At 46.1% G+C, this 16229-nt stretch overlaps 1 protein-coding gene across 1 annotated transcript in view; it reads left to right on the forward strand.

The window, feature by feature from the left end:
- Positions 1–503: 503 nt before the first annotated feature.
- GATA5 (GATA binding protein 5) overlaps positions 504–16229 on the forward strand; it is a 57321-nt gene continuing 41595 nt past the window's right edge. Inside the window, exon 1 of the mRNA XM_081196528.1 lies at positions 504–772. The gene's annotated coding sequence lies outside the window, so the exon portion shown is untranslated. The remainder of the gene's footprint in view (positions 773–16229) is intronic.

The following is a 16229-nucleotide window of genomic DNA, read 5'->3' on the forward strand; positions in this document are numbered from 1 at the left end:
CAGCATGAGTTTGACCAAACTGCGGGAGGCAGTGGAAGACAGGAGTGCCTGGCGTGCTCTGGTCCATGGGGTCACGAAGAGTCGGACACGACTAAACAACAGCAACAAACTAAAAGATCATAGAACCGTAGAGCTGGAAAGGACCCAAGGAGTCAATCTAGTCCAACCCTTTTGCAATGCAGGAATCACAATAAATAAATTTATTATCCTGAGAAAGCGATCCCTGCGTTAAGACTCCCTCTTGTCCTGCGGGTGGAGGGTGAGGAAACCCGTTTGGAGGACTGAGCCCGGTTTGGCATTTTCTCACCCAAAGGGAATCCCCGCCAGCCGGAGTCAAGCAAGGCAAATAATATTATTCCCCTGCAGGGCGATCTGTTTGTTTAACCCTTTCCAGAGACGGGTTTCTCCGGCTTTCCGAGATGCCTCTTCGGCCTCCTCCCCGCCGACCCTTATCTTCCTTTCCTTCCAACCAGCCCGCGAGGCTGTTCCTTTTCACTTCGCATAACATCTCTGCCTTCCCACTCCCTTCGGGCTCCCTCTCTCGATCCCTCTTGTCTGGGTCTCTCTTCTCCGATCTTTTACTGCCTTCCACCTTCCAAAATAATCTCTCCTACTTTCCAAATAAGATGCACGTCTCTCTCCCCAACCCCCAGCAATCTTCTCTCTTTTTTCTGTTGCTGCGTGCCTGGCGGAAGCGCCTCCTCGCTTGTTCCTTGCAAGAGGCGCTTGGAATCGGGACCCAAAACGCCTAGAGAAAAACTACTCTGGACAGGTAGAGAGGCGGGGTGTGTGTGTGTTTGTGGATTTGAATCTTCTCTGGGCTTTCGAGGGAAAGGTTTGCTTCCTGAACTGATCCACCATCAGGTTATGAAACTGACGTTCCGATCGTCAGGTGTGCGCTATATAGAACACGCACTCTGAGATCCTAAATGTTAATTTCGCAGCACTGCAGTCGTCTTGGCAGTTTCAGGGCTTTTGCAAGGCTACGGTCTTAAGTCAATTTCACCGCGAAACGAGACCCGCTGAATTTGCTTCGCATTGAGCTAACAGCTGAAAAACATAAAATAAGTAACTGCGACTTCCGTGATTTAAGGGGATCGCCAAGTTTTAAGTGGCCTGCGGTTTTTAATCAAAGTTAGTCGCTTTAACCAGGTTGCATTTCGGGGTGGGGCGGGGTCTATTATGTAAGGCAAGGGAAGAGGTAAGAAATAATTCAGCAGCCGCCCTCGAAAACGGTTTGCCTGCTCGTTCATCTTATTTGGAAGGAAAGACATTCCTAGGTTAACCTGATTATCAGCCCGAACCCCAAACAGGCTAAGCCGAAATATGTGGTTGGTGCCTATGCATACATTTAAAGCACATTATTTCCCTCAAGCAATCTTGGGAGCTGTAGTTTTCCCGCCCACAGAGCTATAATTCCCAGCACCCTTTCCAAACTATAAGTCCCAGAACTGTTTGAGGCAAATAATGTGCTTTCAATGTAAAAGTGTCCATACAGCCTGAGATCGCGGGGCCCTAAGTCCTTCGCTGTCCGCTTATCGAGAGCAGATTTTCCCTAGAATAATTCTTCCCCAGTTGCAATCAGTGTCATTCGCAATTTGTCCCCCGAAGTCGATCTTCTAAACAAAGTGCATGAGTTGGGATTGCGCCTGAAGAGCTGGGCAGCTGTGCCCACGTCCCTCAAAGCGCTTCCTGGTTGTTTTTTAATCATTTGAGAGATCGTGTGTGCCTTTGAAGAAAACAAATCTCAAGGCGTTTCATCGATATATTTATTTTTTATTATTGTATTTTATTAGCACCGGGGGAGTAGGGAGTGATCTGTTTACTCGATAGATCTCAGCTTGCATTGGAGCCGGTATTCACTGACTATAGACTGGACAAACTACAGGAAAAAAAGGGTTTCTAAGAAAACGCTGGTTTTTAGATCTCTTGCGCAAGTAGATGGACAGACACATATATGGCAGACAAATCGCCTCATCGAGATATAAAATCGACTGACACCCCATCCTTAATGAATACAGTTCATTAAAGCATAATTTAACAACCTAATGAAGAATTGAGTTGCTAACTCGACTTCGGTTAAATGCTGCGCTTCGATCCCTTTTAACACTAACCAGATATTAAACATTATTTAACCGTTGCTGAAAGCTGTAAATAATGATTGTTTTGATCTGAACGGTTAACGCAGAGCGATCCCGATCACCTTAACTTGTCAGTGGGAATCTACGAACAATAGAAAACTATTTTGTAACGTTTTCCAGAGAGGCTGCAACGAACACATAAAAATGAGCTTTGTGGCACCGCAAATACTAATAGATGTATTGCCCTCTGGAAATTGCTAGTAAATCACACGAGCGCGCACGCTGCCCATTTAAAAGAATAATAATAATAATAATGTACGGAATCATATAAACATAAAATGATTGTGTGTGTTTTTAAGAAGCATTTTATATTTTGCATACGTTGTCAAGTTAATAATGCTACCCAGATGGGAAACACATCGCCGTGTAAAAGTACAGATGTAGTTGACACAAAAAGTCTTGATATGAATGGGTGTGTAGTATTTATTTTAAAGATGGCGTGCATCTTTAAAATCTAGATCTAAAAATCACTTTTAACTGCATTAAGCTATTCTAGTGGCATCCTCTAAAATAGACGATATATGTCCATGAGCTGCATACGGAACAGTCTATCGTCTGACTCATAATTCACAGACATTCTGCACAGATCCAATACACATCATTCTACCATGACAAGGGAGTAATTAAGACGGGCAGAAAATGGACACTTAAGTTTCCAGAATCCCGAACTACCTAAGAGCATAACAATCCGGAAAAAAATCAGGAGATATCAAAGATCTTCATATTGAATTTGCTCTTTGAGGTCCTGCGTAATTTTTCAGCTATGGAACTGGATTTCCAGCTTTAGGGAACGTTCTCTGTGCTCAGGTTTTGGCAGCCAGATTTGAAACTTACTCTAGCCAGGTTTAATTAAGCGGGATAAAGGCGGGATAAGACCCAGTCAAAATGAAGTACTTTTAAGACTGCTCCACATTTAATTGTGAGCAAGCCTCATTAAAGAAAAGGAAGCTTACTTCCGAGTCGGGCAACGCACGTCCTGAGACGCGGGAAAAACACTCTTAAATCTCTTCCATGTGAAATAAGTAGGATGGACCGAAACGGCCGTTTTTCAGACGCAAATGCCGACTTTCTCTTGCCCCAAACCCTGGAAATGAACAGCGCGACGGTTTCCTGGAAGTTCCAGTTATTTGAGGGAGAATGGACAATTTCTAGCCTTTTTATAAAGTATTATCATTTGCAAACATATATATACAGTGTATGTAATACTGGGAACCTATGAGAAGTACTGCTAGCTCAAATACCGAAGTTTCGTCTAACCCAGTTTTCTGTTTCCAACGACGGACAGTCAGGTGTTTCCGATGAGGATCACAAGAAAAGACCTGATGCTGAATGTATGTTATATGTCATTAGAGGCGACTCCGCTGGGCATCGCTGCCATTTCAATGGACTGAGACTCCAAAGAATAGAGGTGGAAAGTCGCCACCCCGTGAATCTTCAACGGCCGAAGCATCAGAGAGCATAGGAGCCAACTCCTAGGTGCCGAGGGGCCTCCACCCCCAATAAAATATTTGAGGGGGCTGCCCCCTCCAAGCTGATGAGCATTGCCACTCAAATGGTGTGCACGCACCGTTGTCATGCAATCAATTGTGCGCGGTGGGGCTTACCTGGAAACACCCCCCCCCCAATATTTTATTCAAGTGGGCACCCCTGTCAGAGAGATATACAGAAAGGTGGTTGTGAAAGGTCCCCTTCTTGGGAGGGAAAAGCCATGCAGCGGCGCGACCACGTCTGCAAATGCAATACAATGCAATGCAATGCAATGCAGGTAGAAGGAATCCTCTTGGGCTGACTGCCATGGTTTTCAGGCTACGTGGAGGAGAAGGTCGGAGCAGAGGGACAGGGAACCTGTAGTTTTCCAGGCGCTGTTGTACTCCCAGCTCTCATCCTCCCTGACCATTGGGCACGCTGGCTGGGGCTGAGATGATGGGACCCCAGCTCTCCACCAGTAGAAGCTACAGAGCAGCTTTTAAGGGGAAATTCACAGGCAGAACTCCTGGCGCTTTGAGGGGAGGGTGGAAGTTTTCTCGAGGCCACCCTCCTCAACAAAATAAAAGAAGAATCTGAAGGGTCGGCTTCTATTTGGGACTGTGCACGGTCCAAGAAATGCGGAGTGAGGCTTTAAATAAATACTTGCTGGTTCTTAAACAGGGTAAATGCTCCACTATAGGTCAGCATGATTATTACCATATCGCAGAAGGAAAGGGGTGGTGAGAGAATAAGTCGCTTTGGCATAGTAAGATCGTGGAGGAATGGAGATTTGATTTACTAATGTTATTTATTTATTTCTTCATATCCTACGGAGTGCAGAATAGGCTTCTCAGCGGTTCACAAGTATAAAAACAAATCGCACGTGCATCAATTAAAATACACAATTAAAATTAATGCCAAATAAAATCCATCGCGTTGCAACATAAAAATAGAATCACCCCTTATTAAAATATACACCAAAACAATCCCATTTAAATGACACAGTACTGTAATTAAAAATAAGAGAGTGGAGGCGAGAGGGGCCCCTGATTCAATCAAGCCCCTTGCTGGGGCTTCCTGAATCAATAAACTAATTGCAAGTTAATTTTTTTTTAAAAAAAAAACTAATTGCAAAATGGGGTGGGAGGAATGGGGGGGGGGGTTCCTAGTTCTGTCTAACTTAGTTGGAGATGCTTCGAGTCATGCGTGTTCTGGCATCTCGGCAGGAGACCCGCACAAATATGTCTCTTCTCCCATGGTGAGGCTGAAAAAGGAGTTAGGAAATGAGGTTAACAACCCTGAGAGTGCATAAGGCTAGCACCTGAGGAAATGAACAGCACAGGTGAGTTCAGAAGAGAACTCAGTGAGAGCCAATGTGTAGTGGTTAAGAGCGGTAGTCTCGTAATCTGGGGAACCGGGTTCGCGTCTCCACTCCTCCACGTGCAGCTGCTGGGTGACCTTGGGCCAGTCACACTTCTTTGAAGTCTCTCAGCCCCACTCACCTCACAGAGTGTGTGTTGTGGGGGAGGAAGGGAAAGGAGAATGTTAGCCGCTTTGAGACTCCTTAAAGGGAGTGAAAGGCGGGATATCAAATCCAAACTCCTCTTCTTCTTCTTCAGAACTTGGGAACTTGGGTCTTTTTCTCTCTCCCTTCTCCCAGGCAGAATGCAGTGGGGATTACTTCTGGGTCCAGATGCCCCTTAAAACATGCCACAAGTACAGTCTGGTATAGTGGTTAAAGGTAAAGGGGATCCCTGACCGTTAGGTCCAGTCCTGGATGACTCTGGGGTTGCAGCACTCATCTCGCTTTATTGGCCAGGGAGCCGGTGAACAGCTTCCGGGTCATGTGGCCAGCATGACTAAACAGCTTCTGGCGAACCAGAGCAGCGCACGAAGCGCCATTCACCTTCCTGCTGGAGCGGTACCTATTTATCTACTTGCACTCTGACCTGCTTTTGAACTGCTAGGTTGGCAGGAGCAGGGACAGAGCAACAGGCAGTGGCGTAGTGTGGGTTGTCAGCACCCGGGGCAAGGCAAGTAATTTGCGCCCCCTAACCCGTGGATTTGTGCCCCCTAACCCTAACCCCCAGATGTTGCGCCCGGTGCGGCCGCCCCCCCTGCATCCCCCACGCTACACCACTGGCAACAGGAGCTCATCCCATCATGGGGATTTGAACCACCGACCTTCTGATCGGCAAGCCCTAGGCTCTGTGGTTTAGAGACCACAGTGCCACCCGGGTCAGGTATTGTAGTTAGTGCACTGCCATTACAGCAGGGGACTTAGCTGTAAAATCCCCACTCAGACGCAAAGCGTAGGCGACCTTAGGCCAGCTGATGTCTCTTGGCCTTACAGGGTTGGCGCGAGGATAAAGCGGGGAGGGAGACTCAGCTCCTTGTAGGAAGGAGGCATTCGAATGTTATAAATATGTACACATAGTAAGAATTATCACAGACTATGCTTCTTAAGCGCAGGGTGTGGCAGGGTGTCACTGGAGGTGTAAATGATTGTTGATAGGGGGACAGAACCTTAGATTTGTATTGATTTTGATTGATCTAGGGGGGGAGCTGCCCCCCCACACTTTTGTTGTTGTTGTTGTTTAGTCGTGTCCGACTCTTCGTGACCCCCATGGACCAGAGCACGCCAGGCACTCTTGTCTTCCACTGCCTCCCGCAGTTTGGTCAAACTCATGCTGGTAACTTCGAGACCACTGTCCAACCATCTCGTCCTCTGTTGTCCCCTTCTCCTTGTGCCTTCAATCTTTCCCAACATCAGGGTCTTTTCCAGGGAGTCTTCTCTTCTCATGAGGTGGCCAAAGTATTGGAGCCTCAGCTTCAGGATCTGTCCTTCCAGTGAGCACTCAGGGCTGATTTCCTTCAGAATGGATAGATTTGATCTTCTTGCAGTCCCTTGACTATGTCCATGTAAATGACCATCAGATTTTGAAAAGCTGGAATCATTGGATCAAGTGCGTGAGTTTTCTTGAACTAATCAAACTAAATAACTTTAAACTGGAGTCTGAATCAATGTGAAATTAATTCTTACTGTTTTGAAAAATGCTTTTTATAGGGCAGGGTAAAAGGCACTGGAACCAAGTTGGGGGGGGGCAAAGTTTGGGAGGCACAGTTTTAATCGCTCAGCCCCATAGGAACCAACTCCTAGGGGCCGAGGGGTCTTTGCCACCCCCCATAAAATATTTGACGGGGCCGCTCCCCAAGTTAATGGGCATTGCCATTTAAATGGTGTGCGTGCACCTCGTCATGTGATCAATTTGCGGGGCGGGGCTTACCTGCCCACCCACCCCCTCAATATTTTATTAAACTTGGCGCCCCTGCTCAGCCCTGTTAAAAACAGATTTGGGATTGAGAGACTCAATCTCCGAAATTGTTTCCATTTTGCGGCCTGGGAAGGAGTGATGCGCGCAAGGTCCCGGGTTCTCCGGGTCCATGAAAAAGACAGGATTCGAACCCAGGTCTCTTCCTAATGCCAGGCCTGTTTTCCCTTTGATTCGGCCCCTCCCCGCCGCCGACAAACAGGCCCGGATTTAGTGGAAAGCCACCGATTCCTATTCTCAACCCCTGCTAAGGACGCCACGTGTCTTTGTTAGGGCGAAAGGTCCACAAATCAAAAGCGAAACGTGTGGGGAGGGGATGGATTAGGCGTGGGGCGTCTAAAGGGCGCCGCTCTGTCTGTCGCACGGTCCTGGAAGAAAACTTACCTGGACAGCTCAACCCTCCTAAATCTACTCTCCCCTCCCCCTCCCCTCAACCTTTGGATTCAGCCCAGCTGCGAATTATTAATACCCAGCGTTCGGAGTACTTCTGGCCTTGCGCTGGAAAATAATGCTAGGGTAATTACGGTCCTTTATCTGACCATGCTTTTGTAAGAGAAGCAAGATAAAGAGGGGGGAGAATGAACTATCCTACATTTGGATCCTGCACTCGTTTATTTATTTGTTCTTATCTCCGCACACACGCACTCAAAAAAATCTGCCTTATCCATGTTACCGCATATAATTGTGTCCTGGCAATGCATGCAGTTGTGTTTTGGCAAGCCAAAGGAATTTCCCCCTTGCAAATAAAATGTGGTTTGGGGATTTGATTTCGTTTCATTTCCAACAAGTGTTTGCAGAGGCTCGGTCCCTGGAATCATCTGGCATTCTGTGTCCTCCCAGAGACTATTCCTTCTGAGATCTGCTCCGCTGCCACCAGTCTGCTGTATTCTTACTTCATCTGTTTAAATGATTCCTCTTTATCTACACCCACGAAGTCTTATGCAGTATTGCCGACTGTATTCAAGAGTGACTCGCAAGATTGTTCTGCAATATAGACAAGAGAGACCGTGCTTTTGAAGATCAGTGAATTTCTACTAGAGTTGACAGTACACTATAGCTGTCAAGATTGTTTCTAGAAGAAGGTCTGTATACGTCAATAAAAAAAACTTTGTTCCTCCAGGCAGGGTCCCCAGATGTTGTTGGACTACAACTCCCATCATCCCTAGCTATCAAGGCCAGAGCTCAGGGATGATGGGAGTTGTAGTCCAACAACATCTGGGGACCCACAGGTTGAGAAACGCTGCCAGAGGTTGCCGAACTACAGCTTTCATCAGCCCCAGCTAACACAATCAATGGCAAAGGATGATGGGAGCTGTAGTTGGAGAACCAACCATTGCCCACACCTGATATAAAACATTGGATTGGGAGCGCCTTTGGTCTGAGGTGCAGCAAGGCAGTTCTTATAACCTGTTAGGGAAATGAATGACGGGCCAGCCTATTAATGTCCATTAAAAGCACAATAGCTAAAAATAGAAAATTTAATGTCTGACACATTATATTTCCAGTGTTCAAAGGAAGCATGTACTCATTGTACAGAAAAATGGCCCCAACCCTGAACAGATTGAAAGAATCCCAACATACTCAGAAGTAGGGGGGGTGGAATTGAGAGGGTGGGAAAAAATGAAGGAGGGGGACCCAGAAAAACTACCCAGTCGGGACTGGGCATGCTCTGTGGTTGTGGAATGCTGTTAGCTCAGAAATGAGTCCCATTGAGTTCAGTGGTGCTACAGTACAGTACAGTATAGAATTACAATGCAAGTACAGCTTTCCCCATCACTGTGAAGGGAGAAGCTGTGTCCAGCAGGCTGGGACCTGTCTGTGTCGAGAGACAGTGGAGGAGTGTGTCTTTGGGGGTGAGGTCAAGCTGTTGGAAGGTTGCACACCTGCTTTGGCTGTAGGGAGTGACATGTTTTGTTGCAGCTGGGGCAGATGAAGGGATCCGATTGTGCTATAGTAGCCCTCTCAGGAGAGCAAGCTGGCAAGCTTGGCTTGTTTTGAAGGAGAGCATAAAAGACCCTGCTGAATCAAGCCAATGGCCCACCCAGTCCAGACTCCAGAATAGTCTTCTCATAATGGTCAACCAGAAACCCTCAAGTAGAACTCAAGCACAAAAGAGTTCTCCCCTGCTGTGGTTTCCAGCAAACCACAGATAAGATAAACCAGAGATGAGGAGACTTTCTGGTGTAGAGGAAAGGTGAGTCAGAGGCAACGTGATAGAAGTGTTTGAAATTATGCATGGTATAGAGAAAGTGGATAGAGATTTCTGCCACCACACCTTCCATAACACTGGAACTCGTGAACTGATAATAATAATAATAATAATAATAATAATAATAATAATAATAATAATAATAATATTTTACTATTTATACCCTGCCCATCTGGCTGCTCTTCCCCAGCCACTCTGGGCAGCTTCCAACAAAATATTAAAATGCAGTAATCCATCAAACATTAAAAGCTTCCCTGCCTTCAGATGTCTTCTAAAAGTCTGGTAGTTGTTGTTCTCTTCGACATATGGTGGGAGGGCGTTCCACAGGGCGGGTGCCACTACCGAGAAGGCCCTCTGCCTGGTTCCCTGTAACTTGGCTTCTCGCAGTGAGGGAACCGCCAGAAGGCCCTTGGTGCTGGACCTCAGTGTCTGGGTAGAATGATGGGGGTGGAGACGCTCCTTCAGGTATACTGGGCCGAGGCCGTTTAGGGCTTTAAAGGTCAGCACCAACACTTTGAATTGTGCTCGGAAACGTACTGAAATGAAGCTGATGGCTGGAAGATTCAGGGCAGACAGAAGAAAGTATTTATTCACATAGCACATAGTGACACTACAGAAGTCACTTCCACAAGAGGTAGTGATGGCCACGAACTTGGATGACTTTGAAGGAGGATAGGTCAATCAATTCATGGTGGATAAGCAGCTTCTATCAATGATGACTATGTTCCACCCCTGTATGCTTCTGAATACCAGTTGCCAGGAATTGCAGATGGACGGAGCACTGCTGCACTCAGTTGCTGCTTCTCATAGGCCTCTGGTTGGCTGCTGTGAAAACAGAACACTGGGCTCTTGAGCCATTGCCCTGATCCAGTAGGTTCCTATGTTCTTATTGCTCTATTAATTCATTCAATTTTTCTCCCACCCTTCCTCCTGAAGGGTCCAAGGGCAGCAGACAGAGTGGTGATGAAACATTAAAACACAGCAGCTAAAAACAGTTTAAAACGTTCTGAAAAACAGCTAAAACCATTCTCAACTGGTGATCTCAGCATTGCCAGGAGCAATGTTCTTCAACCATCAAATGCCTGGGTAAACCAGAATGTTTTTAAACATCTCCTGAAAGTCAATAAAGAGGACAGCAGATGCACCTCTCGAGGGAGGGCATCCCACAAAAGGAGAACCACCACCAAAAAGGCCCTGTGGCTAGTCGCTGCCATCCAAGCAGCCCCCAATGTCAGCACCACCAAGAAGGCTTCATTATCTGATCCTCAGATCCAAGGTGGTTGGTACTGGGCCAAAGACTTATGACCTACAAGGCAATGAGAGCTGAAATGACTACAGGGCAGATATCCTGATAATTGCTTTGCTAGCTTCTCTGCAGTCGTGTCAAGCCAGAAAAGGTGAGCTGAAGTTCCTCACCCAATCGCTCTGTTTCCTGACAAGCATCAGGTGCCTGGGCCATTTTTACTTTTCTGGAGATGACAGAAGGAAGGTGCTTGATTCTCCCCTCTTTCCATGGGAGTATTTAGGACTGAATAATGTTGTTGTTGTTTAGCCATTTAGTCGTGTCCGACTCTTCGTGACCCCATGGACCAGAGCACACCAGCCACTCCTGTCTTCCACTGCTTCCCGCAGTTTGGTCAAACTCATGCTGGTAGCTTCGAGAACACTGTCCAACCATCTCATCCTCTGTCGTCCCCTTCTCCTTGTGCCCTCCATCTTCCCCAACATCAGGGTCTTTTCCAGGGAGTCTCTTCTTCTCATGAGGTGGCCAAAGTATTGGAGCCTCAACTTCATGATCTGTCCTTCCAGTGAGCACTCAGGGCTGATTTCCTTGAGAATGGATAAGTCTGATGGACTGAATAATAGTCACTGTCCATTCTTGCAGGTCTGATCCAACCCACTTGAAATGAAGAGAAGCTGAGCAACGAATGTGGCTTTGCAGACAGAGGTAGGAAGAAAGAGCCAAGACATAAGATATTGGCTGGAACTAGGGCCACATTTTATTAAGTCACGGTTTTTACAGGAGGTGGCCGAGGCACAGGAAGCCATCTGAACAAGCCCCTGCCAGATTTATTTATTGAACAACATTTGCAAACTGCTTAACTGTAAATAAATCCTGCAAGAGGATAATGAGAGTGGCAGCCATTCCCTTAAGCCCCACACATTTCCAGATAGATTATGCACCTAGAGCAGGGGTGGGGCAGCTTTTGTTTTCCTGCCCAGGGCCACATTCCCTTGAGAGTAATCTTTCAGGGGCCACTTGCTGGCAGACCAAGGTGGGTAGGGCTAGAGTCAAAAGTGCCCTTCTCCTCTCTTGTCCTGTCACTTAATCCTCTCTTTATGTGTAACAACATAAAAAGAGAGAATGGCACTTCTTGTCCAGCCCCCTGTTCTCACAGCAGCCACCTTCTCTCCCCCCCTTTCTCCACCTGTTTTTCTTTTTTTCTTCCACACCCTTCTCTCACACACATTTTCTACCACACCCTTCCTCTCTTTTCTTCTGCCCCTTTCCTGGCACCCTTCTGGGCAAAGATTACTCTTGCCAGAGGTCTGGACTAATTCATTACTGAGGATTTCCCCCTCCCCCCCCCCCCTCATCATCCTCCTCCTCTTCCCATCGCTCCATCCATTTTGCCCCCCTCCCTCAGTTCCTCCCCATACACACTACCATCCATCTCTCCCTTTGCTTTCTACCCACTGACACGGGGTAGGGGCCAAATTCCCCACCACTGCCTTCTAACCTTGCCATTGGGACATCAAATTAAGCTACACAAAAGGTAAAGGTAAAGGGACCCCTGACCATTAGGTCCAATTGTGGCCGACTCTGGGCTTGCGGCGCTCATCTCACTTTACTGGCCAAGGGAGCCGGCGTACAGCTTCCAGGTCATGTGGCCAGCATGACTAAGCCGCTTCTGGCGAACCAGAAGAGCACACGGAAAAGCCGTTTACCTTCCTGCCAGAGTGGTACCTATTTATCTACTTGCACTTTGACATGCTTTTGAACTGCTAGGTTGGCAAGAGCAGGGACCGAGCAATGGGAGCTCACCCATCGTGGGGATTCGAACCGCCAACCTATTGATCAGCAAGCCCTAGACTCTGTGGTTTAACCCACAGCACCACCCGCTTCCCTTTAAGCTACACAAGGACTGTCCTAATAGGGCTGCTTAGAGCAAGCAACTTCCACCACATAAATCACAGCTTCTACGGTAAACCCAGGGCTGGCCCAAAACATTTCGGAACCTAAGGAGAGCCACAAAACAGGGAGTGGAGATTTACATCCATACCAAGCTCACATAATTACACCACTCAAAAATCCCCTCCACATTGAAAACTACTGTAACTGCCAGAGAGAAGGGTTCCAGTCCTGCCTTTCTCCTGACATACTTGTTTTCCATGTGCACAGAATATTTTGATATGGAGGAGAGTTCAGTCATGTGAACTGAAGTGGTCTTCTTCTTCTTTGGCGATCCCTCGTAGCTGAGTAAGATTGTCTTCCCTGAACATGGTTTTCAAGTGTTCTCACAGTTTCCACCTCAGGGGAGCAAGGCAAAACAATAAATAAATAAACCCTGGTGCAAAAGGAAGATGCTGGTGATTTATTCACCAAAGGTCCATCTTTCGGACTGGTGGATTGAATGCAATTAGATGGCTCATATTTTGTAAAGAAGGTTCTGTGAAGAGGAAGGTGAAGGATTCTGAGACACTGTTGGCTGGGAACCTAACCTGGTGAACCATTAAGAACCAATCCAGCTCTTATCTGCATAACTTTACCTCTTCATTTGCATGGCAACACCCAAGGTTCTGTTTCCTGGTCACACTAGAATGTGACAGAATGTAGGGAGAGTGAGATGGAATGCTGGGAAATGGCTTTTGTTGCACAAGCATCTTGGGCTGGGGTATTGCTTATTGGAGTTTGTTGGGGAGGGTTGTTGCTGTTAATCTTATGTCTCTTTATTTTGAATCTTATATAGAGAGAAAAAATTAATTCTGTTGTGTACTAGGGAGAGGGAGGACGTATGTTCCATTAACAATTGGATGGTCCAACTTCCGCTTATGATTCGGAAAACTCTGAAGCCCAATCAATCAATCAATCATTAGTCCACCTGTCTCCCAGTGCGGAACTCAAGGTGGATCACAACATAAACTAAAACAGATGCAACTAAAAAGACACAATAATTAATATAGCACAACCCAAAATGTAATAATAATAATAATAATTTATTTATACCCCACCCATCTGGGCTTTTGAGTTCAACAGGACTTTTCAGCAGGCTGGATATGAAGTAAAACCAAGGGTGGGGATTTACTGAAGAGTGAAGTCTTTTTGCTCCAGAAGTCATAATGCCTTGCTTTAGTTAGTCAGAAGCTCGTTTGGGTGGTGCAGTCTTAGAAGTGGCTCAGCTTATTGAGGGTTGTGGAGAACAGCTCCTGCAGTATCTCTGCAGTACCATCCTGTGGGTGTCCACCTCGGCCCCTGCTCCACCACTCTTCAATCAAACTGCTGTTTTCTATTTTAGTTCAGAAACGCTTGTATTTGTTTCAGAAAGGGCTAGATACAACAACATGACCTCCGTTGAAGTGATTTACCGGTTAAAGGGGTCAGCAAACTTTTTCAGCAGGGGGCCAGTCCACTGTCCCTCAGACCTTGTGGGGGTCTGGACTATATTTGGGGGGGAAATGAACAAATTCCTATGCCCCACAAATAAACCAGAGATATATTTTAAATAAAAGGACACATTCTACTCATGTAAAAACACCAGGCTGGCCCCACAAATAACCCAGAGATGCATTTTAAATAAAAGGACACATTCTACTCATGTAAAAACATGCTGAGGGCTGGATTTAGAAGGCGATTGGGCTGGATCCGGCCCCCCCGGGCCTTTGTTTGCCTACCCATGGGTTAAATTAATTGGTGCCTACCATAATAAAATGCATTTTGAGCTGTAGACCTACAAAGCTCCCTTAATCTGGATTGATAAATAAACAAACAGTTAAATAGCAATAGAATTAAAACTATATTTATGTAGTTATAAAACTATATATTAATATAGTTTCATTCTGGAATTTGTTTAATTGGTGTTTTTTTAAGGATTGGGGTTTTTAGCTGTTCTCATTTGATCCATAAGCTGCCTTGAGTCCCTGTCAATGGAAAAGGGTGGGATATACAGTAAATAAATATATACCGGTAATCAAAATCATCATCCACTGAACTCAATAGGATTTCCTTTGGAGCTAGGATCTTTGTTCCCAACTGAACGCCACCAGGACTGGTGGGGAGGGGATAATTCCACGTTCTGCCGCAATATTACTAAATCTAAAGGGGGGTATACCTCATCTCTAAGGATGAAGCCCCCGACACTGCATGCAGGAGCTGAAAGAAATCTATCGTGCGCACTTACCTGGGAGTAAATCCCATTGAGCATTGGGAAACTGATCTTGGCTACACGTGCGTAAGATCGGGCTGCTGCAAGACTAGGCGTCGCAGGCCATTTTCTCCCCATTTTGCAGAGGGGGAAACTGACCAGATACATTAGCACAGAAGCGATAAGGGCTTTTCCCAGCCCCAGGGACACCGTTGCCCCCTTATTTCTCTCTGCGATTATTTCTCCATATGCATTGTAAGACATCCACCGCAGCTTCGTGTGTCTGCTATGTTGCTCTTGTTATCTTGAGAGACTGCGGGTTGCTTTTTCGTGCTTTGAAGTCTTTTTAAAATTATTTTAAAGTAACGTGATGTATGCTAAAGAACCGGGAGACTCCGGGTTTGTGGGATCGACTTTCACTTTGGCTGAAAGTGAAAGATGCACCAGTCAGAGCCCGAACGAAAAGCTAGAGAATTTAAGGATTCTGAGCCCAGGAATTTGTTCTGCGTTCCAGAACTAAGTCCTTCTGCAAAGTCCTGTTCCGTCCAAACGTCCATTTCAGCAGGGTCGTTTAGGGCAGGGAAAAGGGGTCGTTTTGCTGGGGGTCTTGCTAAATCCTTACGGTTCTGCTGCAAATTATCCCGAGATCTACCTTCTGCCCACCGTCTTCTAAAAAGCAGATTATCAGCCAGCAAAATAAGGCCACTCTTAGAGATTCTTATTTCAAATAAAAGTAGCCAAGGACAATGTAATCGCAGTCCGTTTAATAAAACCATAATAAAGGGAGATAGAGATGTAGCTGGATGTTCATGCATGCTTATTTACGCGGAAGTAGGACCCCCGATGGGGTTTACTCGGAAGCAAGTGAGCAGGAAAATGTAGCCCAAGGGAAATTCAAACGCCTTTTATGACTCTCGCTTTCTTGTGTTTGATCATTTGTGTCTGGATGTTTTATTTCTGTGAGTGAACGTGGTTGCAGGAAATATAATATATATATATAAATTCATCAGAGAAGGGGGACGAATTAGGAATAGTTAAGAGCTGAGGAAATTATAAATAATTTCCGGACTTTGAAGACGAAAGATATGGACGGGAAGTATCCTGGGATTCTACATCTCCAAAGCAATACCTGTTCATAGCGAGATTTCATCAAGGCAAAGAGTCTGGTTTTAGAAAATACAATAAGGTCTCTTCAGAACCTTTCCTGCAATCTCCGTCTCAGGAAATCACTTTCGGCTCCCCCGTGCAAGCCGAAAGCAGGTCTACTCGGAAGTAAGTCCACCAAGTGCAATGCGATTTACTCCCGGGAAAGTATGTCTAAGACTACAACAACCTAAACCCAGAGAGGTTAGGCTGCAGTCAGGTCTGTCCCGCTGAACATCCTGGGAGTTCAGATCTCCGCCGCAACAGTCTTTCAAGGCGGGTCCCAATTTTAAAAATAGTAATAATCGACACTAAAACCCAGTGGGAAAAGAAAGACTAAAACTAAGTTGTCCAAGGGACAACTGTCTCCAGCTACGTTACTGCTTGAGGCACGTCAACACAAAGGTGCTGAATGCGTTCAAAGACAAATTGATTTTTTTTGGGGGGGGGCAGCTTACATTTGCAAAAGTAATGCTACTTGGCCATCTCTTTTTTCAGCCCTAAAAGCAGGGCTGTTGTTTTTAACTGCGGACAAGGTAGCCATGAGAAGCCACACCTGGCGAATTACTGCCTG

The sequence above is a fragment of the Podarcis bocagei genome (assembly GCF_964188305.1).
Source record: "Podarcis bocagei genome assembly, chromosome: 5".
Taxonomy (NCBI): Eukaryota; Metazoa; Chordata; class Lepidosauria; order Squamata; family Lacertidae; genus Podarcis; species Podarcis bocagei.